Consider the following 26,482-nt stretch of genomic DNA (forward strand, 5'->3'; position numbering starts at 1 on the left):
TCAAATATCACTTAATAGTAGAGTGGCTAAATATATTGTTTATGTTCTATGAGTGAAATACTATAGAGTAGTAAGAATAAATATACTAAAGCTATACTCAACAGCATGAATACATTTAAAATACAATGTTGAGCAAAAGAAGCCAGATATAAAAGAATGCATACTGTTATCTGCCATTTATATGGAGTTCAAAAACAACCTAATTAAACAACATATTATTTGTTTATAAAAATGCTTAAACTATAAAAAAAAATCCAAGAGAATGACTAAATCAAATTCAGAATAGTGCAGGAGAGGGGGGTTGGGGGGTGAACTTCAATTCCTTACTTTGTGTTGTGGGAATGTAAATGTTTATTTCATATTATCATTATTCAAAATTGCATATATATACGGGTTTTTGTATGAACACAAGTTTTCATTTCTCTGGGATAAATGCCCAGGAGTACAATTGCTGGGTTGTATGGTAGTTGAATGTTTGGTTTTTAAGAAAATAATAAACAGGGATTTCTCTGGTGGCACAGTGGTTAAGAATCTGCCTGCCAATGCAGGGGGACACAGGTTCGAGCCCTGGGCTGGGAAGATCCCACATGCCGCAGAGCAACTAAGCCGGTGAGCCACAACTACTGAGCCTGCGCGTCTAGAGCCCGTGCTACGCAACAGGAGAAACCACTGCAATGAAAAGCCCGCACAGCAAAACGAAGAGTAGTCCCTGCTTGCTGCAACTAGAAAAAGCCCACGCACAGCAAATGAAGACCCAACGCAGCCAAAAATAAAAAAATAAATTAAGAAAAAAGAAACGAATAAACAGTTTTCCAGAATAGCTAGATCATTTTAAAATCCCACCAGCAATGTATATGTGATACAGCTTTTTCATATTCTTTCCAGCATTTGGTTTGTCACTATTATTTTATTTTAGTAACCCAAATGTTCATAGTAGCTTTTATGTAATATAAACTAGGAGAGGGGAACCCAGATATTCTTTAATGGTTGAATGGTTAAACATGGTGTGGTATATTCATATTATGGAATACAACTCCACAACAACAAAAAACTATCGACACACACAGCTATTTGGATGAATCTCAAAAGAATATACGTTGCACTAAAAAATGCCAATCCCCATGTAAATTGATACAGCCACTATGCAGAACAGTATGGAGGTTCCTTATAAAACTAAAAATAGAACTACCATATGATCCAGCAATCCCACTACTGGGCATATACCCTGAGAAAACCATAATTCAAAAAGCGTCTTGTACCACAATGTTCATTGCAGCTCTATTTACAATAGTCAGGACATGGAAGCAACCTAAGTGCCCATCGACAGATGAACGGATAAAGAAGATGTGGCACATATATACAATGGAATATTACTCAGCCATAAAAAGAAACGAAATTGAGTTATTTGTAGTGAGGTGGATGGACCTAGAGTCTGTCATACAGAGCGAAGTAAGTCACAAAGAGAAAGACAAGTACCGTATGCTAACACATATTTATGGAATCTAAAAAAAAAAAAGGTTCTGAAGAACCTAGGGGCAGGACAGGAATAAAGATGCAGACATAGAGAATGGAGTTGAGGACATGGGGAGGGGGAAGGGTAAGCTGGGACAAAGTGAGAGAGTGGCATGGACATATATACACTACCAAATGTGAAACAGATAGCTAGCGGGAAGCAGCCGCATAGCACAGGGAGATCGGCTGGGTGCTTTATGACCCCCTAGAGGGGTGGGATAGGGAGGGTGGAAGGGAGACACAAGAGGGAGGAGATATGCAGATATATGTGTATGTATAGCTGATTCACTTTGTTATACAGCAGAAACTAACACACCATTGTAAAGCAATTATACTCCAATAAAGATGTTACAAAAAGCCAGTCCCCAAGGCCTACACACTGTATGGTTTCATTTATATCACATTATTGAAATGATAAAACTATAGAAATGGAGAGCAGATTAGTAGTTGTCAGGGGTTAACAATGCGAAGGAGAGAAAGGAGGACAGGAGGGTCATAGGGTGTCTATCAAAGCACAACATGAGATGTCTTTGTGGTATGGATGTGTCGCATCTTTCACATGTTCATGTCAATATCCTAGTTGTGATCTTGTACCACAGTTTTGTAAGATGTTACCATTGGGGGGTGGGGCTGGGTAAAGGGTATTGGGATCACTACATTATTCCTTATAGTTGAATGTGAATTATCCCCAAATTAAATGTTAATTTTAAAATGCATATATGTTTTATGTATGATATTGTATATATCATATAGTTCATAGCAAAGGAAAAAGATAAAAGTATGATACCACCATGTTTTGGCTGGACATGGAAAATAAAGACACTTAACACAGTTCTGGTGAGAGCAGAAGTAAGTATCATCACATTTCAGAACAATTTGTCAATATTTAGTACAGTTGACCATGCAAATTAACTCTGACTCTAAAATTTAGCAGAAAATCTCTCAGGTGCAAAAGGGGACATGTGCAATGGTGTTTTTTGCAGCATGGTTTATAAAACTAAGATCCTAATAAGAAGGGAAATTAATTTTAAAAATTGACAGTCACACCATTGAGTATCATCATTAAAATTATTAAACTAGAGTTAATACCTCAAAATAGATAAACCTGGGGAAACAAAATTTAAGTAGTACAAAATTTCAGAATATAGAGAGTCTGATCTCAATTAAGTAATTTTTAAAACATACAAAACTGTTCTATATAATGCTTATAGATAGGTATGAATTAAACATATAAAAGAATACACATCAACTTTATAATAATGGTTAGTTCCTAGAAAACCCCTGTCTCAGAGACTTCAAATTACATTCTCCAGGTTACACAAAATTTTTGTTTCAATGTCAGTGATCTTTAAACTAGAATAGCTGTAAAATCAGGGGCTGAGGTATCAAGAGGATATAGATAAATGAAGAGTTGGGAAGTAGTGTTTATAGGATGCGGGAGATATTCCAGAAAGGGAAGCAAAGATGCATACTACAGAAGTTACTATAATTTTGTACAGTGTTTTATTCCTTCCAAAGCACTTTAACATATATTATTTAATATGTGTAAAGACGGTCGGGCAGGAAGTATTTTTCTCATGTTACCATTAGGAATCTGAGGACCCCAAAGTTAAATGAGTTATCGAAGGTAACACAACTAGCTACTGATACAGTTCAGAATAGAATACCTTTCAGTCTCAGAACTGCAGTGTTTTTCATTGGATGACCTCCTCTCCCCTACTCTGTTGACCCAACTTCCAACTCAGAATATCACATACATTTTTATCTAACACAGTTTATTTTTATGTTCAGGAAAACTCTGAATAGAAAGAAAATAGGGTCAGGCATTCCAATGATATCAGACGGGAGCGAAGGAAGTTCATAAATGAAGCTGACAGTAAATCTTCAGCAGTATAGAAGTTTGGGAGTGAGTAAAACACCTTCCTTTACTGGGATGATGATACCTGTTAAGAATGCTGCCGAGTGGCATGGACAACGTCGTGGCACACCTACAAAGTGCCAGATAAAAAAGCAGGAGTCATTTGATCTTCAGTATACTCCAGGGAAAAGCCCACGCTACACACCCTTGCTTGAAGCTTAGGTGTCCTGAGAAAACAAACCTGTCTTAAAATGCAACCCCTGTCAATCTCTCGTCCAGAAATGAAGCACTTGGCCTCATGCGATTTTGTCGTATAATTACGTTCATTGTGATTTAATAAATATACAGTATATGTGTTATCTGGCTTCACAATTTGATCTTCTTGGGTCTCTACTAATTCATCTGTAAAATGGGAACAGCAAAATATTTACCTTGTAGAGCTTCTGCAAAAATCTAAGAACATAATGCTGGTAGCAAATAGCAAGGTGCCTGGCACACAGAAAGCGTCAGAAAATCATTAGCTTTTCATTCATCTTTTCATGCAAACGTGTTACTATGAGCCCATTTTTATGCAGGCACCCACTCACTTCATTACAAAGTGTCTCCCTTCTCTCCTTCCTCTCTCATTCATCGGATACTCATTCAACATTAAGCCATAGAGAGACCCTACCTGGTTATGTGAATGAGCTCCACTGAGCGCAAGAATAATGTCAGTCTTAACCAAGACTTTAAAACATCAGTTAATGTTGAAAACAGCATTTAGGAAGCACTTAATCACTGCTTTAGTTCCTCCCACCATCTGAAGACATGTTTTATGATCAGGTGAAGAGAGGGGTGTGAACTAGCGGCAGCTGTATAGCTTTGAAGCTCAATACTTTGAGACTCAGTGTTATTCCCACAATACCTGACCACACCCTTACACCCTAACAGTACCGCACCTTTCTTTTCCACGTGGAAAATTTCCATTATGAAATGTCCCCACTGCTTAAACTGAAGGGCTTTCTTCTTGAGAAACTCACATATTTAATTGCATCTCGTGCTCCACCAATTTTGAGAAGATGATCTAGATGCTTTTCCTTTTTCCTTTGGTTTCTCCTCATCATCTAGTCATTTTAGTGCTTCTCCAAACAGTTCACTGTGGTTAAGAAAGCTAGATAAGAGTATTTAAAGAATGAAGAGTATTGCTGTTTGAAGAAAATGAATATATATATATATATATATATATATGAATATCTATTAACCATGCTTGACCACTCTAGCTATGGATCAGAGCGTTCTCTAAAAATCTGAAAGACCCACTGACCAGCTTGTGCTTCAGATACGCTCTTTTAAAATTAGGGTTAACTATTCTTTCAGTAAAGGCCACTCACTTATTCAAGAGTGACTGTCTGACTGGCAGATTAAAGATGGCCATCAATTCTTTGATATTCCTCCCATCAAGAGCTGAGTTTAACTCCCCTCCCCTTGAATCTGTGATACCTGTTGTGATTCTCTTGTAATCAATAGAGTGGGGTGGAAGTGATGCTGTGTGTCTTCAGGCTAAGTCAGAAGATATCAGATGGCTTCTGCTATGACCCCTTAGGCTATTCCCTCTCAGAAACTGGTTGCCAAGCATCGAGAAGCCCAAGCCATGGAGAGGTCACATGTGAACTCGGGTTCGCAGCTCCAGGTGAGCTCCTAGTCAGCAACTAGCAACAGGAGCATCGGCTGCCAGCCAGGGGAGTACAGTTGACCTTTGAACAACAGGCATTGAACTGCGTGCATCCACTTATACACAGATTTTTTTCAATAGTTAATACTAGAGTACTACACGATCTGTGGTTGGCTGAGTCCACGGATGCAGAGCCGTGGATATGGAGGAACCATACATAGGAAGGGCCAACTGTAAACTATATGTGGATTTTCAACTGTGCAAAGGGTCAGTGCTCCTAACTGCCCACCCCCTTGTTCAAGGGACAACTGTATTCCATTTTGGCCATTTGGTCCAACTGAGCCTTCAGATTACAACAGCCCCAGTGGACATCTGCCATCTGCCTGAGAGACACTAAGCAATAACCACCCACTAAATTATGAGCAAATAAAATGTATTCTTTTAAAACACTTAAATAATTTTATTGAGGTACAATATTATGTCATATTCATCCATATAAAATATACCACACAACACATTTTAGTAAATTTATAGAGTTGTGCAACCACCACCACAAACCTATCTCAGAACATTTCCATCTCCTCAGAAGGATCCCTGATGTCATTTGCAGTAAAACCCTGCTCCCACCCTCAGCCAAAGGCAAAAAGTAATCTGCTTTCTGTCCCTATAGGTTTGCATTTTCTGTACATTTCATATTAATGAAATCATACAATATGTAGTCTTTTGCCTATGGCTTATTTCACTTAGAATAATGTTTTTGAGCTTTACCTATTTTGTAGCAGGTAATACTGGATCTATGCTTTTTTAAACATAAGGCTTTTGGAGCCAAAACTGAGGTTGCCAAAGAATGAATTCTCCCTCAAAACTATTACAGAAATTCTGCCTGAGCTTCCAGCCCGCCGACCTGCCCTACATATTTTCACTTGCCAATTGTCTCAGCCCGTTCCTTAAAATAAATCTGTCTGTGTGTGTGTGTGTGTGTGTGTGTGTGTGTCCTATTGGTTTTATTTCTCTAGAGAATCCTGACTGATAGAACTATTAAATATGACATTAACTGTTGGTTTTTCATAGATTCCCATTAGGAGATTGAAGATGCTCCTTTATATTCCTAGTTTTATTTTTTTCAAGACCTGGCGCTGGAATTTGTCAAATAATTCTTCTGTGTCTGTTGAGATGATTGTGTGATTTTGTTCTTTATTCTATTAGTGTTGTCTGTGATACTAATTAAATATTTGCATGTTAAACCAACTTTGCAATCCTGGGAGAAATCCCACCTGACCTTACAGTGTAGCGATTTATATATGTTGAATTTGCTACTATTTTGTTGATGATTTTTTCATCCATATTCATGAGGCATTATTGTTCTGCAGTTTCCTTTTTTTGTGTATTGACTTTGTCTTTGGTATCAGGGTAGCACTTGCCACATAAAATGAGTTGGGAAGTGTTCCATCATATTCTATTTTTCTGAAAGAGTTTTAGAAGTATGGATATTAACCTTTAAATTGTTAGAATTCACCAATGAAGTCATCTGGGCCTGGGCTTTTCTTTGTGGGTGGGTTTTTAATTACTAATTTAATTCTTTTACTTACTACAGGTCTACTCAGATTATCTATTTCTTCTTGAGTCAGTTTTATTAATTTTTATCTTTCTAGGATTTATTCATTTCACCTAAATCAATACCTTTATTGGCATACAGTTGTTCATAGCATTATGTTACAGACATTTTAATTTCTGTAATGCTGTCACGATGTCTTCTCTTTGATGCCTGATTTTGGTCATCTGAGTCTTCTCCCTTATTTTTCTATTTTTATTTTTTTGTGGTATGCAGGCCTCTCACTGTTGTGGCCTCTCCCGTTGCGGAGCACAGGCTCCGGACGTGCAGGCTCAGCGGCCATGGTTCACGGGCCCAGCCGCTCCGCGGCATGTGAGATCTTCCCGGACCGGGGCACGAACCCGTGTCCCCCGCATCGGCAGGTTGCTTGCATCTTTATGCATCCTTCTCTCTTTATGTTTCCTTCAACATATTGTCTATCTGTATAAATCCATAACGTATTCATTCCAATCATTGTGGGGACAAACACAAATTTCATATAAAGTTTAGTATGTCTTAGTCCATCAGGCTGTATGTTCTGAATCTTAACCAGAAGAAATGTTTATCTTTTCAACTCCTGTGCCACTCCCCAATACCAAGGAAATTAGGGGCAGGAAACATGTATAACAGTATGTTACATGTATAACAGTATGTTACATGGACATACTGTGTTGTTTTGTATTGTCTTTTTAAGTAAGATCACAAGACAAAAATGCTTTCAACTTGAAGAGCTCAAGAAAATGGCCCCTGGTCCTAGATTTGGCTCTATCAGCAGCTTGCTATTCAAGTTTTGTCTACATCATTTGGATTTAGGGTCTTTTATACCAAAAAAAGGGGTGGTGCTGGTGGAGGAAGACTAATTTTCCTTACATAAGAGACTCAGGAGGCAAATTGCTAGCTTATTATAAAAATGCTTTCAAATGGCAAGTGCTTCTCTGTAAATGTGCATCTTCATTCATTTTTATGTAAAACAGATCACATCAAAGAGACAATTATTCCTTGAAACTAGATGTTGCTGTCTTGATCACCTCTAAATTGAAATCCTCATGTGTGTGTGGATAGTAGACAGTGGAAGGAAGATTAAAGAATCAGACTTCTATTGGGGTGCTAATTCAATCAGAAGGAGACTCATCACTGAATTTGCTGCTTCAAAACCATTCCAAGGGATCAGAAACTCATGTAGCAAACCTTACAAAACAAAGAGTCTGAATTTCATTTGCCCCACATATGACAGTTTAATTTTATCAGCTATTGATTGTGTGAATAGCTCTGATGAAGTCCATTATTATAACATCACTGGAAGAGTGATGAGATCTGCAAAAAATCACAAGAATGGGCTATTTCTCAAGAATGCCGTGCCTGCATCACTGTACAGATCTCGTCAACAGGGCAAACTGACCTTTAGTGAAAGAAGCATAGGGCAGAATTCTAGTTCCTGATTTGTGTCTTGTTTGAATTATGAGAGCACGACAGCCACAGCACATATAAAAGTGAAGTTTCCCCTACCTGATCTCTAAATGATGACCTGTACAATTATTCAGAGTCTGAAGCCCATTTGCAAAGCACTGTATGAACTGATACAGCTAAATGAGAACTCCAATTTGTTCTGAAAGAAACATGTGAAACTTCAGATAAAATCAATCTTTTGGGGCAATTTCAAACTGATGACATAAAAGGTAGGCATGTTATTTTTTTTTTTTTTGATAATTCATTGAGTTTTAGTGCCTGAATTGCAAACGAGCTGATAACTTGGGGAAACATTCATTCTTCTAGTTGATCTGAGTTGCTTGCTCTTGGACCTTTTTTTTTTATGTTTTGTTTTTAAAACTTGTTACTGAAAAGTTTCAGACACAGAACAGTGGGCAAATCAAAAGGGTACAGCTCAATTAATTTTCAGAGAGTGAACGTGCCTCTGTGACTTGCACCCAGATGAAGAAATAGAACACTACAAGAATTCTGGAAGGCCTCTCCTGATCCTTCCTAGTAACTATTCCCATCAAAGGAAATAATCATTATCTAATTTTTGATACTATATATTAGTGTTCGAACTGAATTTAAATGAGTTATGTAGCATGTATTTCTTGTGTTGAGCTTCTTTTGCTTAATGTTGTGTGATTAATCCCTGTTATTGTGTTCATCCTCACTGCTGTGTAATATTCCATTGCATGGACTTACAGTCAGCCCTCTGTATCTGTAGCTTCCATGTCTGCAGATTCAACCAAACACGGATCAAAAATATGTGAAAGCAAAAATTCCAGAAAGTTCCAAAGAGCAAAACTTGAATTATCCACATGCCAGCAACTATTTACAAAGCATTTACTTTGTATTTACTACTATGTACATAGCATTTACATTGTATTAGGTATTATAAGTAACCTAGAGATGATTTAAAGTATATAGAAAAAGAACCTAAAAAAGAGTGGATATACGTATATGTATAACTGATTCACTGTGCTGTACAGCAGAAAGTAACACAACATTGTAAATCAACTATACTCCAATAAAAATTATAAAAAAAGATTATAGGAGGATGTGCATAGATTACATGCATCTACTATGTCAAGAGACTTGAGCATTTGTGGATTTTCCTGTCCATGGGGGGTCCTGGAACCAATCCCCATTGATGCCACAATTTATTTATTCATTCTATTGATAATGGACATTGGTTTGTTTCTAATTATTGGTTATTACCAATAATACCACTACAAACACTCTTGTACCTGTGTTTTGGTGAATATGTACCTATGGGCACATACTTAGGATCGAATTTCCAGGACACAGTCAAGTGACTGCTCTGCTGTGGTAGAAACTGACACACACAGCAGGGTGATTTTACTTCTTGAAATCTAGAGGATGAAAGATACATCTTGCACAGACTCAAATGCAGGAGCTAAACATATATATAAAGTGAAGATCAGGTTTTGCTTTATAGCAGGTTTGAGAGTCTATGCTTTGCACTTGTGCCAAACTGAGGAGCACAGCATGGTCCTCACCATTATATCCCAGTGTTTCTCGCACTGTTCTAAAAACTGGTTGCTTTTCTGAAGTCACTGAGCACTCTGCCATACAGAACAATTAAATGCTGCTGGAAGATAGCTTTTTGATATACCTAGATTTGATATGTGGTAGCTGAAATCTCCCCTGCTATTATTTATGTATTTATATATTATTTATATATTTTGTTAAGCTCGACAAACATCAAGGAGGCTCTAACAGGAAAAACCTTCCTATCTTTGGGGTCGGAACAGGAGGAGGGGGTGGACTTCAAAGAGTCCAGTTTTGTCTAAATGTTCCAAAAGAATCATAATATGATTGTAGTCAAAAATCTAAGTGACAACCCCTCATTTCATATCAGAAAAAGAATTTCAATTTACATGAGAAAAACGAAGTGCTAAGGGTAAATTTCTGCCATCCAATATATAAATATGTGATGAAGTCTACGGCTTGATCAGAAAAGAATACGAAGCAAAAGGGTTTCTATACGCTGGCCTTTTCCAAAATGAAGAGGAGATGCTACTGGAAGACAGTTTTTTGATATAAGTAAATTTGGTCCAATCTACTATCTATTTGGATGCAAATTAAATTGCTGGATAACATAAAGTTTTATCATCATCTGGAAGGATGTCAAAACATACCAATAAATGAAACCACTTTTCCTGTATGAAGAATATAGCACATGCAAGGTCTCTTTATAAACCCATGTTTGTAAGGTATGCACTGCCTAATTTATTATATACTATTTATGAACTGCAAAGCTCTGATACACAACTTCAGGAAATGAATAATTTATCAATCTTTGAAAGATATTCTGGTGAATTTCTAAAGGCAGATGGTAGAATTTGCAGTGTACCATACATAATTTCTCAATAATAATAGTATAAAATTAAATGATCATTGAGGAAGATATAGACATGAGATTTTAAGAGTTTACACTGTAATGGAAGGAGCCCCTTCTCTACTTGGTAAAATGGATTTTTATTGCCTATAAAAATATCCACTGCACTTAGAGAGATTTCTTTAGCAGAGGGGTATAACAGTTATATTTGTATTACCCTTTTAATAATATTGAATTTAACTGACTTAAATTTACTTGATTTATATTCCTACCTAACTCTTCTCAGGGCATATGCTGCAACTTGACTTATATTGATTTCTTAATTTATTGCCTTGTTTAAATTGCCTGGGGAAAAAAAAATGATCATTTTTTACATTTCTAAATCATAGAGAAGAAAATGGTTAAAAAAAAAAGAAAAAAGAAGAGGGAGGGATAAATTTATCACTTGATATCCCTGTGGTAATGAATGAATGAATGGATGGTCATATTTAATTTGACCACATGAAAGAAAACATTTCTTATAAGATAAAATTTAATTTTTAAAAATCAAAGGCAGGAAGGATTATACAGACAGAGTGGTAAAACAGGAAGCTCATGGATATTGTTGTACCGAGATTTAAAAATATGATCCTATTTAAATGTATGATAAGGTATTTTTAAATTTAATATTATTTAAAGACAACTACAGTCTTTAAGCACACCATGTATATTTTGTTTCTATAAATAAGATACCATGTTTATCACAGACAGGTTAAACTACTCGAGATTTGGTAAATGGGCCCTGTTAAAAAATTCAAAGATGTGGTTTAAAACTTAAAACTCTTACTGAGTCCATGAGAATCAGATGGAAATGACAATCCATTGTCCTTTGTCCTTAAAAAAAAATGACGAAATGTAAATCTACTATCATCAGCATATTAAAATGTTAAAAACCTCATTTTCCCTGGGAATAAAAGTGTGGTAAATATTCAGTTAATTGTAGCACTTAGTTTATTCATTAACCCATAAAATTTGCAGGGCTAATATTTATATTTACTGTCATAATGCTAATATTCCCTAAATTCATCTAAAGAAATAATAGTAATAAGAACCATTTATTGAGCATCTATTAAATTGCAAATACTGTAAGAATATACATACATATTTGTGCGTGTGTGTGTGTACATATACATACACACACATCAATGAAAATGCTGTTGATTTTCATTTACACTTGGTCAAATTTATTTGAAATCTTAGGTATGAATTCAAAAATAAGAATTTGAGAGTTACATTAACTCGTAACATATTGAAAACTAAACTGTAAGGCTCTTCTAAGGTATTATTTTGCTTTTATATTTAGTTTTATATATAATAATAATAGTTATCATTTATTGAATATGTCTATGTTAAGCACTATACTTGGCATCCTATATACTTTATTAATAATACTCACATTATGCCCATCTGTAAGAGTATTTCAAAGAGGGTGCCTACTCTGTGTCAAGATCTTTGCTATTTTAATTACTACAGTGTTAATTTAGTTACAGATTGTATTCTGATCAGAGAGATTAAAATAAGCAAATACAAACCAAATAAATAATACATAACAAAGGTAGTTTTAAGTATTAAAATGATACTACAAATGATAATAAATGATATTACAACTGATAATAAATAATAAAATAAGTAACAGAACAGGAAAAGGAAAAAGTGAATGATGGGCAGGGCAGCTATTCTAGGTGGAGTGGTCAGGGAAGGCTTCTCTGAGGAGGTGACACTGGAGTGGAGACTCAAAGGCATTGAGAGAGTGAGTTGTATGAAGATCGAGAGGACATCACTCCCTGTAAAGCCTGGTAGTGGCGAGGAGCTGGGCACTTTTAAACAAATATGAAGAAGGCAGGGACAGAGACGGAGTAAGAGGGAAGGCATTTGACATTTATTCTGAATGTGATGGTGGTTCTTCAGAGAGCTTTAACCCAAAAAAGTGAAATGATCTGATCAGCATTTAAAAAATCCTCTCCGTGGCTCTGTGGAAAACTGAATGTGGAGGGCAGGAAGCAGGGGGATCAGAGAGCATCTCTAGGTGAGCGAGGGATGTGGCGGCTTGGACTAAGAAGGTCAGTCTTGAAGAAGGTGGGAAATGACTGAATGCTGGATGTATGTTTGCACCAATCAGAGTCTCAATAGCCACGAGATGGTGCGCCCAAACCTGGATAATTCAAGGAGATTCTATTAGCAAGGAGATTATTTACGGAGGGGTGGGTTTATGGGCACTGCACTTGCGATGCACCTTCACCTTCCTCACACCTTGCTAAGTTACCATGTATATCAAGTTCTCCCCAAATTACACTATTTGAGTTTTCCTTCAGTTTCCTGCCAGGCCTTCATGGATATGTTACTGAACCCCAAGCATAAGCCTGGTACATTATAAGTTCTCACTATTGTATGAATGAATGAATGAATGAATAAACAAACAAATAAATAAATAAATGAGTGAATCTGTAGAAAAGCTTGTGGTAAGGATAAAACAAATATAATTTGCCACAGTACTCGCAGCCTCTCCAAGGGTTTGATTTTGTTATTTCAAAGTAACTTCTCCCAGCATTGTCATTCATTCACTCCAAAACTTTATCAAGCACAATGTGAGTCACTGGGAAAGTTAACTACACAATCCTGCCCTCAAGTAGCTTCTGCTACTCATTGTGAGACATGATTACTGTCTTTACTCTGATAAGATTATGTGCCAAGGCTCTGGGTATAGAGGAAGATAAATTCCCATAGCCTTGGGGCGCCGTGGGCATTATCAGGAAGGATTCAAAGAGGTGAAATCAATGGCGAGTCTTGAAAGATAAGTAGGAGTTAACCACTACCTCAAAGGAATAAATAGCCAGGGTGAAGGGAGATATGCGGGGAGCCAGAAAGAGAAATCTCTGTCGAGAAAATACCATGTGCAGAAGAGGGGAGATGACGAGCTTTTCTAGGGATTCTAGTTAGCTGGGTTTTGGCTGGAGCATTTGGCCAGAGTGGTGGGGGATGAATTGAGAAAGTTAGTCACCTGATTATTCAGGACCTTATAGTCTTCATTAAACACCTGCACTTTATCTGTTTGTATTAAGCAGTCATTAAAAGATTCTAAGCAGAGAAACATCACGTTAAAATACACTGCTAGGACAAAATAAGATTGGGGTGAAGTAAGCCGTTAGGAAATTGCTGTAGTAATTCAGATGAGAAATGATGAAGCCCTAAACGAGAGCATTTGTCATGGGAATGGAGCCAAAAAAAAAAAAGTTCAAGAAGGGGATCAACAGGGCTTCATTGCTGAATAGTTGAGGGAAATGGGGATATATGTGAATTTAATTAACACAATTCATAGCAAACCCTGAATCATTCCCCAGGCCTTAGCACTTTCAGTAAATACTTCACCTTTAAAATACACATTGTGCTAGTTAATGAACGTGGTTCTGCAATTGGTGGATTGCAGGAAATATATGAATAGCTTGTTAAAAATTTGTTAAGAGTGGCTGGTGCTATCTGATTGCTCTAAAATCTCACCAAGTACTTTCAGCTTCTCCTAAGATTAGCTCTGGGGAAGGCCATGGCTGGATTAAAATAATGGCAGTTGGTAGACAATTATATTTGCTTTATGTCTGAGAAGGCTTAGGCTTCATTCTCGTGTGGTGGTTTTAAAAAACAATTTGCATAGAGCTATAGAAATGAATGACTCTTTCTGCCATGTGCACCCAGCAAGCTTCACGTGGAAACAATGGGATGTATAGCTCATGTTGGACAAACAGGTTCTCATAGTGAGAATTCAGTGGTTACTGATCGTTCATCTGTTGGCTGATACGTTCCTTCAGGTATTCTTACTTGAGAGCTGCGTTTCTCTCACAAATTTATTCTTTTAGGTTGAAGTATGCAAAACATCAGCTTTTCATTTTCCAGGGTGCTGGTGTGGAAACTGGACAGGTATTATTGTTCCCACCAAATCCCCCCGAAATTTCTGAGGTGTAAAATACCTTTCCAGTTCACAGAATTTGACTGATGAAATCTACCATTCTAGGTATGTTTCTCAGATGATTTTACCGGGTGTCTTTTCAGTCCTCCAGAATTTGGAGGGACTTGATGACTCCACCGGGGCACAAGGTGCCTTTGTCTCTGACTTTGTTGCTGTTGCTGTAATTCATAGATGGGGATAGTTATCTAGAAAATGCTCCCCTAGATCTTCATTTTGTGGTTTGGTTACTACATGTATGTGAGATAGAGATAAAATATTAGATCAAATTTTAAGGATGTTTGTGAATAAGAATTACCCACTTCCTTGTGACTTTTCAAAAAATGACTGCTTTTTCAAGATACAGCGTTTTTACACAGTCATTTTGACATGTTCTTGAAAGTACCTTGTTTGCAGTGAATTTTAAACAAATTAGGAATAACTATAAATATGTATTTACAACTTGTAAGCACACATGTATATTTTAATCCTTCAGAGCTGATTAGATCCTCCAGTTAGCTGGAAGACTGCAGTGATCTTCTGAAAAAAATGAATTATAACAACGATCAGCACTCACGCTACAGTGTTCAGCACTGACTCATTGTTCTCCCGATTCTATCGTTCAAGATAAAGTAGGTGGGATTTTCAGAGTTTTTAGTGGAGTTTTTCTGTTTTTCGACCCTGCTTTCTTCCCATCCCCCACTCCACTCTCATATGCCATCTCCCAATAGTAGTTCCCTCAAATTTTGCCAGAAATTCTCAATTTTTCTGAGAAGTACTGCATAACTAGAGTGGAGGTGGAAAATGCAAACATTTTTCAAAGTTAATGTACTGAATTAAATGCACACTAAAGATACACATCCTATCAGAGGTTTGCAAGAGAGGAGTTTTTAATGGTTTTGATTTACACTCAAAGGTGGGATGGGAAGAGAGGGCATAGAGCTGAAGGCACAAAATGGTGGCCTGCTGGATGCGGCCATAAATATTTTTTGCATCATATTTTATTTTTTAAGTACAAAGTATTGGTCAAAGCTCTGCTTTTTTCCCACTGATATCCCTTAATTATTTTGCATTACTTGCTTGGTCTCTGTAGGTTCTTTTAGTATATGGTCCTGCGTTTATGAATACTGAGTGCCTAAAACTTGCACTTGGTGCCAGGATGAGATGGCAGGGCCTGAATTTACCCTCATACATTAAACAAGTACTAGAAAACCAGGCAGCGTATGTGAAACTATGAGTTTTATATATTGGAAAACAAGCAGCACAGAACACTGATTCCCTAGAAGAAGGAAAATGAGCGAGATGGGTCCCACAAGTACTTCAGCTCACTGCTGGGAGAGTCACCAGCACGCACATCAGGCAGGGGACATCCAAAGAGCATCTGGTTGTCTCACTGAGTTGAGTAGATGGGTTCAGAGTTATGGGGGGAATCTGCAAGGCAGAGTCCCAGAGAAAAGGTTGGTACACGTAGAGAGAAAGCAAGCTCTAGGAATCTGCAGAGTGTCTCTTGAGTCTTTGGCTACAGACTCATCTATTCATGTGTGTAAGGAGACAGAGTAGGGAAAGAATTGCTAGAAAGAAACAGGTAAGATAACCATGGACCACACACAGGGATGGTAATATTTTGTGTTTCTGCCAGAGAGAGTGAGAAGATCTCCTAACACAGGGGAGGATGGCTTAGTGTCCTCGGAAAGGTTGAGTCTCAGCAGTGGTGCCAGATTAGACCCATCTTAGCACAGTTTAAAAGCAACCCTGGAAAGAATCAAACTTATTCCAAGTAACGTACCTGCATACCTGCATCATAGCAAAAAGCCCAAAAATAATCGAAAAAATATTCAGCATCCAGCAATGTAAAATTTGTGATTTCCAGCACCCAACAAAAAGTATCTGGCATGCAAAGAAGCAGGAAAATGTAACCCATAAACAAAAGAAAAATCAATTAAGAGAGCTAAAAAATAAGAGATGATGACTAGTAAACCAGGATGTTAAACAGAGATTATAAATGTACTTCATATGTGCAGGAAGGTAGAAGAAAGAAAGAATATAATCAAAAGACAAGAAGATATATATATATATATATATATATATATATATATATATCTGCATATTTAACATCTTAGGATGAAAAATAAAATATGTGAAATGAAAATAAACTGGATGTGATTACTAGCAAGTTAGACATTGCTGAAGAAATTAGTCGGCTTGTAAACACAGCAAAATATGCTATCTAAAATGCACTATGGGAAGTAAAAATGACTGAAAAATAAAGACTGAAAAAGAACTCATCAGTGAGTTTTGAGGCAGCATCCAGTAGCTCAAACACCTGTATAATTGGAGTCTTAAATGACAAGGAAAGAGATAAGGGAACAGAAAAAATATTTGAAGAAAAGATGATGGAATTTTTTCAAAACTGACTAAAAATTATACATCTATGGATAAAGGAAGTTCAGTGAACTCTAAACAGAAGTAAAATGAAGAAACTGTGCCAAGACACATTATAATTTAACTGTTGAAAACCAGTGATAAACAGAATATTTTAAATTAGAAGGGGAAGAAACACTGCTGTGTTAGTTTTCTATTGCTGGGTAACAAATCACCACAAACTTGATAGCCAAAAACAACCCCACTTATTATCTCACAGTATGTAGGTCAGAAGTCCAATTGGGCTCAGATGGGACCTCTGCTTGGGGTCTCACAAGGATAAATTCAAGATGCTAGCCTGTGCTCTTACCTGAAGGCTCTAGGGAAGGGACCTCTTTCAACTCAGTCAGGTTGATGGTAGTATTTATTTCCTTGTAGTTGTAGGACTAAGGTACCCATTTCCTTGCTGGCTGTCAGCAGGCCTGTTTTCTGCTCCTAGTGGGCAACTTGATTCCCACTGTTCTCTGCTCCCTAGTGGGCAACTTCTCATGCTTAAAATCTCTTTGACTTCTTCTTCTATTACTAGCCTGAGAAAATCCTCCAGTTTTATAAGCCTCTTATGATTACATTATACCTGCCCAGATCATTTCCTTTTTTCATCAACTCAAAGTCAACTGATTAGTAACTGCAAGTACACCTGCAAAATCCCTTTTGCTTTGCCATGTAACTTAATCATGGGAGTGATGTAGCTCTTCATTGTTCACAGTCCTGGAGATTAAGACAGGAAATCTTGGGGAACCATTTTAGAATTACAAAAAGTAAAACACACATTCAGATCGTTAGGTGACAAAAAAAAAAGTACTGAGTGCCTGAAGGGTAGATGCTTGGAGCAGAGACAAATGTGTTGCAGTAGATAGAACATACGGAACGAGGTCACTAGTTTAATCCAGATATGTCAGTTAAGCTAAAAGAGGCCCAGGGTAGAAGGACAGATAGAGTGGAGTTAGATGTGGTCTGACAGATGACAGATAGATAACTGAGGGTAGTGGCAGAACATGATAACTGAAGAAACAGCAGCACAAAGAGAAGTTTGTATCAGGGTTTCCAGCACCACCAGATGAAAAACTCCATGAGAACAATCCATCTCTTTGCCTAGTACAGAACCAGGTGCACAGAAGGCATGGTAGTAAATATTTTTGGTATAAAAAAATGAGTAATGGACCTGGATTGACAGAAAGTACACACAAAAATGAGGATCTGTGATAAGAGGTGATTGATATATCCAGGAAGGCAGGCAGGTCAGACTCATCCGAAAGTCCGTTACCTAGGTCAGGACCACTTCTTTGGAGGGCAATCATGAGAGGAGATGGTAGGGAAGGAACTAAAGCAATGTCTAATTGGACACCGTGCTAGGTAATTTTTACATTCATCAACTCATTTGATCCTCATATCAACTGTGTAATAGAAACATTCTTTTACTCCCATTTTGTAGTTGAGGAAACAAAGTTTTGAACAGCACCAATAAGTAAGTTTCCCAAGAGCTCACATTTATCAATCAAAAGAGCTAGGATTCATGCTGCTTAAACTCCAAACTTCCTTTCCCCCGTTATTGCATGATGGCTCCCAGCAAAGCAAGCCCCAGTCCTAGGCAGTTATCAGCCGGTGAGTGGCTCACCATATACATGATGTCAGACTGTTCATTTGGTCCAAAAATGTTTACTGCACACTTGTGGCAGGCACTATTCTGGGTGCAGTTAGTTGACATTTTCTCCATTAAGTGCAAATCAAATGGTGGTAAAAGAATGCTCCTCTTTCCTACTTACTGCATTCAGGTTGCATACTGTTATTGAAAGACTCCTTTTCATATTCATTTTAACCTGCTTTCTTCTGGATAACATGTGCTGGGAACGCTGAATATTACAGTCTGAAACACTCTCATATTAGGTGCACTAGCCCATTCTGCAGACATGCTGCTCTCCAAAAGTACACAAGGTAGGATGAGCTGGAGGAGAGAGAATGCTGGCAAGAAAGGGGGTGCCTGGGTCACACAGAGACATTTATACTGCCTTTTGAGTTCAGTGAGGCTGGCAGGTACCCTTTCTCCCAGTGGACAGAGAACCAGCTTTACCACATCAAAATATTTGCACTGTGTGCACATTAGCTGGAAATGTGACATGGGAAAGGAGGGCAAGATTGAGACTTTAATTATACCAGAGGACTTGCAGGATGTAAAGGAAAGGTCACAACTACTGAGCCTTTGGGATTTTATAAAAACGTCTAGATTTTGGTAGTTGGAGGAGGAAACATTTTACCGAGAGGAAGCTCATCATGCTTAGGAGACCTGAAATGGAACGGTGGTTGCACTGGGGTGATGCGGGGAGGTCATTAGAGAGAGAAGTGAGAGAAGAGGATGGTTCAGCTGTGACATAAAGGACATTTGTAATAGGACTTAATGAGACCTATGAAAGACCCTTCAAAATGTAGTCATTTCATGTACTTTCATGTAAACATTTTCCTTGTGGTTAGAAATTCTTCAAAAATGAATGGGAATCTTAATACACATTGCTACATACTGGATCACTATTACTGCTGCTGGGAAATTATGTCTCAAACATATTCATGCATGTTCGTGGAAAAATGGAATAAACATTCAACAAATATGAAAGGTTGTGAATAAATCAGTTCACCTGCTAATTGTTTATTGAAGTTAGGCACCATCTTTAGCCTTGGCTTTCGATCAGACCAAGACACATATTGGAGGCTAAGATTTCCTGGGATGCTGGTGCATTTCTCTTTCAGCAAGACCATCTCTAATGTAACACAGTCATAAAAGTACATGAGCATCAACTAATACAAATAAGTAAAACAGATGTAGTCACTGTAGTCAGAATTGACTTATGGTCTAGAATATCCCTTTGGCTGTTTTTACTGTTGACTTATGATGGATGGTAACAGACTGATATGATTCTGGAAGGGACAAGCCGCTGCTTGTAAAATGGAGCCTGCATCCATCATACACATATTAATTGATTCTTTAATATGAGTTACACAGTTTTTTCTTCTACTTGTTGTGTTTAGACTTGTTGTCCCTAACAGAAATTAAAATGCCTTGTTTAAAAAGCCGGGTAGAAATGGCCTTAAGCATAAGGAAGCAGTCTGGAAAAGTTTAAGCAAATGTTGTTCCCACTTTTTTTATTTTTTAAGTAAGTAAACTTCGGTATTTCTTCCCTCATCTTCCAAATGTAATTTAAAACACAAGATACAAAATCAGGCATATTCCGGATTTACATGGTTTTCTTTAGCATCGTTTCTAAGTAAAACAGGATGTTATGCTTGGTACCCTTAAAATTAAGTAATACACATGCTATTGTTCTTGTGGAATTCCCTCCTAAGGCAATAAATGCTCTGTTTATTGGGCATGTATTATATAGTTAGCTTGTGGTAGACCATCTGAGTAACACAGAAGAAGCAAAAGACAGGGTCTTTATTCTCAAATGCTTGTGATATAGTTGGAGAGATAGGAAAAAACATGAAACGATCACAAAGCCAGTAAAAGAATAGCATGCTAAATTACATGGTGCAGTAAGGGATGAGGGAGGGCAATTACATTGGAGCCTTGTGAACAGGAGAGTGTATTCTATGTTAAAAGATTCGACAGGGGCTTCCCTGGTGGCGCAGTGGTTGAGAGTCCGCCTGCCGATGCAGGGGACACGGGTTCGTGCCCCGGTCCGGGAGGATCCCACATGCCGCGGAGCGGCTGGGCCCGTGAGCCATGGCCGTTGAGCCTGCGTGTCCGGAGCCTGTGCTCCTCAACGGGAGAGGCCACAACAGTGAGAGACCCACATACCGCAAAAAAAAAAAAAAAGATTCGACAGGAGCAAAGACACAGAAATTAGTATGAGACAATCATATTGTGTTCATAATGATAAGACCCCTGAATCTGAGCTAAATATTGGCATAAGTGAGCTGTGAAAAGTTAAATATAAGGCAAAAAAACTCCATACTTTGTGAAAAAGAGAGTTATTTAGAATCCTTTGTATGTGCTAGAGTAAAAGAGAAGAAAATGGAGTAAATAAACATTTTTTTTGAAAACTAAGATCTGTTCACATATCAGGGTAGTTTTATCCTGGCATTACTAATCATATGACAAGTTAAAGTCTAGATACTTGAAGAAAAGTTCAATTTTATCTAAAGGGTGTGCATTTCATAAATCGGTTTTAAAATTTTATTAAAGAAATAAGGGTCTAAAAAATAGCATTAAACTCCAGGCTGTCTAAAATCACCAAAACTTGTAACACTCTTTGCTTTGCTTGAATAAGAGTGAGATTTGGATGTGTGTTTCACATCCACACTTATGGCTATTCTCTACCAATGCTAAGATCTTTAACCTTATAAAGTATAAAGTTAACCTTATAAAGTATAAAATAATAATAAATATTAACTTCCTGCATATTTTGCCTCTAAATCCCCAATTCATCTATACAGCCACCCACTCTTTTGACAACTATTTATTCACTTGCAGTCATGGTGCTGGGCTCTGAGGATACATGCAGATTAACTGAATTCTGATAAACTGGTTAAACACTTTGGTTTGGGTTGGAACTAGAACAGTGAAGCATGGTTGAGGTTGGGCTGTTCTTCTTCTGTCATTTGAAAAGTTCCCTGTAAAGTAAATGGGATTCTAACTGCAGATGAATCTCTACTACACACATCACATAGTAAGTGCACTTTGATGGGAGTGGGTTTTAGGCATTTTCCATTCTATTAGAATTGGAGGAATAAACTAAACACATTTTGTGTTAATGTGATAACATATATTCCATGAACCTATAGAAGACTCACTAGAAATGGGTTGGAGGGATTTTTTTTTTCCAAAAAGGAAATTTGATTTTGTTTTGCTATAAATTCAACCTTCCTAGTATACTTCCTGTATACAAAAACAACAAGACTCTAACTAGCGAACAGGAAAAACTCTGTCCCTTCTGAATTAGGAGCAACATGGGTCCATTTGTTAAACCTGGGCATAGTTTAATTTAAGAAAAGTCCTTTTCAGCTCAGAAATGATTACAAGAGTGTATGAACAGGCTGTAACTAGATTTGTTCCAACTCAATAAAAAAATTGGGGTAAATTATGTATATTAGATGCTAAACAGTATTTGACTTGTCAAAAATACACTCCCTTATTATTTTAATAATTATCTTCATTTTTTAGTAATTATTATGAGGGGAAGGTTAATTACCTGTTTTGGATATTCAAGCAGAACTTGGATTGGGGCAAACACAAAATAAAACATTATCTTTTGTTAGGCCCAAGGTTTAACTACTTGGCTTCATTGATAAAATAGCATGAGGATTTAAGAACAACTGTGAGAAAACATTGCATAATCATCTTTAAAGTTGGCTTGGAATGATTTACATATGGACTAACTGCCTAGTCGACTCTTTTCAATATCCATTAATGTAAAAACATAACTTAGGATGAGTCCAGTTATTGAATTCTATGGAAACCAGGAGCTGCTGCCATTGCTGTAATCCAACCCAAAATGTTAAGAAGAGCTTAATAGGCTGTTCAGCCTGAACCATCACGCTTTGGGTTAAGAACAGTTTCTGGGCTTCAAGAACTTAAATCAGAGGCTTCCCTGGTGGCACAGTGGTTGAGAGTCCACCTGCCGATGCAGGGGACACGGGTTCGTGCCCCGGCCCGGGAAGATCCCACATGCCACGGAGCGGCTGGGCCCGTGAACCATGGCCGCTGAGCCTGCGCGTCCGGAGCCTGGGCTCCGCAACGGGAGAGGCCACAACAGTGAGAGGCCCGCGTACCGCAAAAAAAAAAAAAAAAAAAAAAAAAAAGAACTTAAATCATTCCAAGGACATGGCAGTAAGAGGTTCATCATGAGTGTGAGTGCTTTTCTTTTCAGAGGCAATTATTCATCCTGTGTGGTGTGGATTATTATGGAAAGATACATCAGCCACTGTAGGGAAAACTCTGAATACTGGGAAGTCTGAGTCATTACAATTTATGGTGAAATTCACTACAAGTTTTATTTCTTTGACAATATTTAATAGGCATTTTATAACATTTGTTGACTATCATTCTCATCCTAAAAAGTAAAAAAAAGTATGTCAAAATCCAATTTTAAATTAATTTCGTAGAAAAACTTTGTCAAAGCATCATATATATATCAAGCACATGCATTATAAGCATCAGTATGATTCCTTGTCTTTGTATGGTACTGGACATTTAAGTAAAGAAAATCTCTTTCATGTTGTCTGCCTATATATTTATTCATCCATCTACCTATTTGTCTATATATCAAGTCTCCTATCATTTATAATATGTGATAATAGGTCTCTTATAAGGTACACAGATAGTTTACAAGAAATAAGAAAAATGAAAGGCTGTTATGGACTACAAGAGTAACAATTACTCCCACAATTTTCAGGGCAGAGGTGTTCTTTGAGCTTGTATCTGAGAGCTATCATAAGAACTGAAGTAAATATAAAGAGTGGAATTTTTGGATTCGTGAATTCCTGCATTCTTGTCCTGGTCCTGCCATTTACTTGTGTGATTTTATACAAGTCACCTCAATTCTCTACACTTAAACTTCTTCATCCATTATATGTGAACAATTCCATTTCCACTTCCTGATTCCTAAGGCCATAGCAACTCTACAAGGTGAATATTATTTAGTTACAGTTTAAATATGTAGATATGGGCATTTACAGAGGTTAAATAATTTCCCCAAATTTACAAGGATGATACAGGGATTCAAGCCCAGCTCTTATGGATTTTAACTCTACTCTGTTTCTTTTTCCACTACGTCTTGCTTGTTCTCCTAGGAGTATCATGAGGATTAAAGAAAACTATTACAAATTGCTACAGAAACATGACGTGTGTCTGTATTGCTATGAAGATGACTATGATGATGATTATTTTGCAGCAGGATGTGGGGGGAAGGGTGCATGCCCATCAGTGTAGGTCAAATTGCAGAGACCTAACTTAACGTATCATATGTTCATTATGATCATAGTGTTCTACCAGGAAAGCAATTAAATAATAAAACTATTTTAATTTCTATCTTTTACAGTATGGACTTTATTATTTAGCAACTTGTTGACTACCAACTTATTACAAGCATGTGGTATCTCAAGGAACTTCTGGAAATCTTCGTCTTGTTAATCAACAGTGTTCATGCATCTCTTTGGAAGATCCTATTTCATAGACCCTGGCTCTCACCACCAGATGCTTTTGAGTTAGTTATTTCTTTAGCTAATGAAGTTCCCAGTTAACTTTCAAAGATGCTGTATCCTCTGAGCTGTGCAGAGGCTGGTGTATGTCTGAATGAACACCAGGCTGCTAATAGCACAATGTTTACCTACTGTTGAACCTCAAATCAATCACCGAAGAGTCCAAAAGGAAAGCCAATTGTAAACATTTCTGAAAGGTACTGGTTGCTACCATTTATTCTGGATAAAGGAATTCAAAATTGTAATTTAGTTTCTGCTAGAGGTTGGGAGAAAATTACTGATTTGTTATTCTGGGGTATAGGCATAATATTCTTAAATATGTATGTCTTCTTGAACTGTAAGATTTCAGAAATACCATTTTTATTTTTCCATAACTTCTCCAGGGTTTGTTTGGATTAATTCTAAATGGCCTATTGAAAATGGGTAAAATGATTGCTTTGGTTAGTGGCCTAAATATACCCATGCTCTTTCGTACATATAGGTTGCATTGCTGGGGGAAAAAAAAAAAATCTCATTTAGCAGTCGGTGTCTGCTTAGGGTGGAAAAGGCCTTTTGTCACTTTAAGTGAATTCCATTAATGATCTAGTCATGGTGGGTTGGTTGAAGGCAGGAATGATGTTTATGTGCAAGTTCAGCTCTCCTTGATCAATTGTAGATACAGGAATGAAAGAGACAAACTTAGGAACTATCAAATCAGTGAACTGAATGATAGGTTCTCTAATCCTGCATGTCATACCTGGCCCATAGTTGGCTTTCCCTTGAATTATGACAGATATACCACATTCTCAGGAAAGAATTTGATTCCTATTTAAAAACAATTACCTAAACACACGTTTGTCTAAACATTCCCTTTAAAATGGGCTCCTGGGTTAGTTTACCTGTTGGTAGAAGCACATAGACCACCTAGGAAGTTCTTTCACTAGGACCTGACTCATGATGCTTATAATGGAGACCCTGTACATTTTCCATAATACAAAGAGCATGTAGCATTTTTACAGCAAAATTATATTTCTGTCATCACTTAATTCAGAAAAAAAACTGCTTTCAAATGAAGGAATACTGCTATCTCCTTAAAGCAATCTGAAAAATTGCATTGAAGTCATTTTTGTTCTTTTTAATCCTACGGTCTTAGCTAGTAGTTGCAGTAAAAAAAATTTTTCTGTTTTAAGGAAGATGGCTCATAAAAATTGCTGTTTCTAAAGAGATATGTCTTTGTATGTGTTTCTCATAAGACTATGTTATATGTCTATGTTATAAATTCATCCAGAATTTATATAAAATAGTGACACTTAAAGAGGGTCAATGTCCTGGATTTCTTTTCCCTAAAGCTCTCTGTGCCTGTTTCTTTCTCTTTGTCTCTGTCTCTATCTCTATCCCTCTCTCTCTTTTTCTCTCATTTTAAAGACCAAAAGTTATAAATAAAATTAAGGCTAAAATAAATCAGGTTATTAGCAGTTTTTTTAAAGGAGAGAATGTCAACAACTAGCTGCATTCTTTGTAAAAGATGAATGAACAGGAAGATCTTCAAGATGGCGGAGGAGTAAGACGTGGAGATCACCATCCTCCCCACAAATACATCAGAAATACATCTTCATGTGGAGTAACACATACAGAACACCTACTGAACGCTGGCAGAAGACCTCAGAATTCCCAAAAGATATATATATTTTTTGCTTTTTCTCTTTTTGTGAGTGTGTATGTGTGTGCTTCTTTGTGTGATTTTGTCTGTATAGCTTTGCTTTTACCATTTGTCCTAGGGTTCTGTCTGTCCATTTTTTTAAAATTACTTTTTAATTTTTTATTTTTAATAATGTATTTTCTCTTCTAAAAACTTCATTTTATATTTTTCTTCCTTTCTTTTTTTCTCCCTTTTCTTCTGAGCCATGTGGCTGACAGGATCTTGGTGCTCCAGCCGGGTGTCAGGCCTGTGCCTCTGAGGAGGGAGAACCAAGTTCAGGACACTGGTCCACCAGAGACAGACCTCCTGGCTCCACATAGTGAGAGTTCTCCCTGAGATCTCCATCTCAATGCTAAGACCCAGCTCCATTCAACGACCAGCAAGCTACAGTGCTGGACACCCTATGCCAAACAACTAGCAAGACAAGAACACAACCCCACCCATCAGCAGAGGGGCTGCCTAAAATCATAATAAGGTCATAGGCACCCCAAAACACACCACCAGATGCAGTCCTGCCCACCAGAAAGACAAAATCCAGCCTCATCCACCAGAACACAGGCAACAGTCCCCTTCACCAGGAAGCCTACACAACCCACTGAACCAAACTTAGCCACTGGGGACAGACATTAAAAACAATGGGAAATACGAACCTGCAGCCTGTGAAAAGGAGACCCCAAACACAGTAAGGTAAGCAAAATGAGAAGACAGAGAAACATATAGCAGATGAAAGAGCAAGGTAAAAACCCATCAGATGAAACAAATGAAGAGGAAATAG

The 26,482-nt window shown here is 37.4% G+C and overlaps 1 long non-coding RNA gene across 2 annotated transcripts in view; it reads right to left on the minus strand.

The window, feature by feature from the left end:
- Nucleotides 1-26,482, minus strand: part of LOC307182458 — a 694,844-nt gene that overhangs the window by 23,515 nt on the left and 644,847 nt on the right. The gene's annotated exons all lie outside the window — the stretch shown is intronic.

Source organism: Stenella coeruleoalba (genome assembly GCF_951394435.1).
Source record: "Stenella coeruleoalba genome assembly, chromosome: 2".
In the NCBI taxonomy this organism is placed as follows: Eukaryota; Metazoa; Chordata; class Mammalia; order Artiodactyla; family Delphinidae; genus Stenella; species Stenella coeruleoalba.